Source organism: Chenopodium album, chromosome 16 (assembly GCF_948465745.1).
Source record: "Chenopodium album chromosome 16, dcCheAlbu1.1, whole genome shotgun sequence".
In the NCBI taxonomy this organism is placed as follows: domain Eukaryota; kingdom Viridiplantae; phylum Streptophyta; class Magnoliopsida; order Caryophyllales; family Amaranthaceae; genus Chenopodium; species Chenopodium album.
Window position 1 is genome coordinate 17558599 of NC_137849.1, and position 2219 is coordinate 17560817.

Consider the following 2219-nt stretch of genomic DNA (forward strand, 5'->3'; position numbering starts at 1 on the left):
TGCAATTCCTTTTAGTTTCTTGGATTTTGATTGAGATTACATTCCTTGCTTAGAATTTGTTGATTGATTGATTTTCTTTTGATTAAGCTTTAAATGAATATGAATTTGATTGAATTTGTTTGTTTCTTAATTTCACCATATTTAGTGAGTAGATTAGTTGCTAGGGAGAAGAAGAAGCATGCTTGATTGATGATTTTTGCTAGTTGATGATGCTAAATTGATTTGAATGGTGCAATTAAATTGGTTGACATAGTTGTGCATGTGATTAATTAGACTAGGAGTGATCAACCTATAATATTAATCTAGATTGCATTGCAAATTTCAATGACATGAACCCTTGATTTGAGAATTGCTTTAATTGATTGAATTTGATTGTGATTTTCCTATTTAGGCATTCATAGTGAACCCTAGCTTGGCTTATAGGTTATAGCCCTTGAATTCCTTTGATTGCAACTATTGTTTATCCTTTACAATGTTTGAATTGATTGAGTGATCCTTTAATTAGCATAATCATTGAGCTTGCATGTGGAACCTATATCCCTAGTGTTTAGTATATTTAATTTCTCGATTTATCTAGTTTTCTCGATACCTTAGTTACCAAATGCATCTTCCCGCAATCTTCGAAGTAGCTTGACCTAGGCTATAGCTTACACCTACTCATTCCCTTGGGTTCGACCCTTGACTTACCAAATACTCGTATTAGGTTGGTCGAGTGTTTATAAATTTTCTTTGGCTCTAGAAAAGGTTAGAGAACAACCTACATTTTCCTCGTGTCAAAAATGGCGCCGTTGCCAGGGACTGATATTGGTGCTTTGTTATAGTTGTTGAGTTTATTTCACCATTAATTGAAAATACAAAAAGATTTTCTTTTAGGCTACATTTGTAGCCGTGCTACTAACCATTTCTTTTGAGATTTTATGCATAGAGCACGTGATCATTTACTAGTGCCATTTGATCCAGAAATTGAGAGAACTATTGCAAGGTTGAGGGGTGCTAGACGATCTTTGAGTCCTAGCATTTCAAGTGAAGAAGAGCCACAACAAGAAGAACAAGCAAGAATGGGAGAAAACCCGAGAGTGGCATTGGAAGAATTGGGGATTCCCGGTGCATATAGATTTGAGAGTGGGATTGCTCCACCTACAACACCGAAAAATGATTTTGAAATAAGACCGGCAATGATCACTTTGATAGAGAGGCGACAATTTAGTGGGGCCAAGCATGAAAGCCCACTAAACCATCTCAAGAAGTTCGAGAAATATTGCAATACTATCAAGGTGAACGGAATTTCCCAAGAATTCATTCGCCTCAAGCTCTTTCCCTTTTCTCTCATAGGGCGTGCTTTGGAATGGCTAGACAAGGAGGTTAAGCCGAATTCTCTAAGGACATGGGACGAGGTCACCAAGGAATTTCTATCCCGTTTCTATCCTCAAAAGAAAACGGCGGAGGCTAGAGCTTTGATTCAAGGTTTCAAGCAAAAGCCAAGTGAGAGCCTCTATGAAGCATGGGAGAGATACAAGGAGTATCAAAGAGAATGTCCTCATCACGGAATTCCAACCTATCAAATCATTCAAATCTTCTATGGAGGCCTTAGCCCTCAAGGAAAATCATGTTTAGATGGAGGAGCCGGAGGTCCTATCATGAACAAAACGGAAGAGGAAGTGGTGGACATAATTCAGGACGTAGTGAGGTATTATAGAGATTGGCAAGATGGAGAAAGAGAGTCAACTACCAAGAGTAGCTCTTCGGTGTACTCGGTTGATCATCTAAATGCAATCAACAATCTATCCTCTCAAATGACAAACTTGGGGAAGGAGATGTCCGTTATCAAGGCAAAGTTGAAAAGTGCTACCTACCAAGTTTCAAGTCTTCCCTCCCAAACTAAGGGAAGAGGTACGTCTTCTAATTCTTAACCCCTTCCTTCTTCTAGTAACATGCCTAGTGGATGATTGTTTTGTGATGATTGTGGGTCGTATGATCATGATATTTCTAGTTGCCCTCATGCATGTATGGATCCTTGTGATGATCAAGATGGAAATGTGAATGAGCATGTGAACTATGTGTCAAATAATCATGATTCTAGGTTTGAGAATCAAAGAGGTCAATGGAATAGGAATTACAACAATCATGGGAATTTTGACAACTATAACCAAGGTGGTGGTTATAGGAACCAAGGGAACCAAGGTTCTCGAGGTAACTATAACAATCAAGGTTATAGTAGC

At 38.4% G+C, this 2219-nt stretch overlaps 1 non-coding gene across 1 annotated transcript; it reads right to left on the reverse strand.

Annotated features, from left to right (window-relative positions):
- Positions 1-1443: 1443 nt before the first annotated feature.
- Positions 1444-1549, reverse strand: LOC145587183 (small nucleolar RNA R71). The gene has a single exon (XR_014101207.1). It is a non-coding gene; the product is annotated as a small nucleolar RNA R71 (small nucleolar RNA).
- Between the last annotated feature and the right edge of the window lie 670 nt (positions 1550-2219).